Raw genomic sequence first — 1178 nt, 5'->3', positions numbered from 1 at the left:
AAGCTTCCGAGAGTGTGCTGAACTCGTAGTTCTCGAAATAAACATAGAGCAGAACGATGTTGTTGCTCGGCTCCGAAGCGAAAAGCTGGTATGCATTGCACCTGCTGCCTTATTATACTCACGCTGTGATCAGCGGCAGCTGGATGCAATAATTGCATGCCAATGTGCATTGGCTCGTTTAGTTTACACTCGAAGTAGATTGGTCTATCGAAGCGATATCCCAATTCGTCGGTCACGACGTGACTCGTAGTGACCGACTGAAAGGGAACCTGTGGGCGCACCTTTAAAGAAAAATAATAACTTCACTTATTCTGAGCACAACAGCACAACTGTGAGTGTGTTTATCAATAATTATTGGATATTCACTTTGATTTTATTTTTGAATTACATATATATCAAATAAAAAAAATGGCATAGCATTCTGAAATTTACATTTGCATTAAGGTTAAAAAAATTATTATTATGCATGGATGTTTGGAAGGTCTTAGCCATCACTAGCAAAATCATGCTGAAAATAAATTTCAAATAAGACTTGATTGTATCTGTTTGGACAAATTAAGGAACACTTTATTGGTTTTATTGGTTTAGTACAATTTATTATATAATTTTATTATGTCACCATAATTTGCACCATGCCCTTTTTACTATACTTTGACTTAATATTGGACAAATCCTCCAGACCACCATAAACCATGCAAATAAGGTGTTGCGTGAGACAAAGGAACCTCTCCCGCTCAAAATTCACACCTCTACATTGGTCAGTCTGCCTGATTGGTGTGACTGGTAGACCCTTAAAAGTCCCTAACTCAAACCAATCATTGCTCAAACCCTTGAGACACACTCTCCAAGACTCATCATCCTGGAGTCTGACTTTCCGGCAGTTTTTATCTTCAAGTAACTTTGTCGATTCACTGTGGACTCTCCGATCTTCAGAACTCGACGAAAGCTTCCAGCTCACTCAGAACTCATCAAGAACCTCCATTGTCTACCGCATCCGGACGCTTGTTCAGCAACAAAGCCAATGCAACTAACCGTTTCCAACTAGTTAGATGCATGTCTAAGTTTGGGACCCTTTGTCAAGGTGATTTTTGATTCTCATTAGGTTGTGGTTAATTGATGCTAAATACTGCCATTCTTTGTTCTTCTCTCTTTCCTTACTTTCCTTCATTCTGTATATA

The sequence above is a fragment of the Sinocyclocheilus rhinocerous genome, unplaced genomic scaffold (assembly GCF_001515625.1).
Source record: "Sinocyclocheilus rhinocerous isolate Xijiao unplaced genomic scaffold, SAMN03320098_v1.1 scaffold241, whole genome shotgun sequence".
Taxonomy (NCBI): Eukaryota; Metazoa; Chordata; class Actinopteri; order Cypriniformes; family Cyprinidae; genus Sinocyclocheilus; species Sinocyclocheilus rhinocerous.
This window is presented reverse-complemented; position numbering follows the sequence as displayed.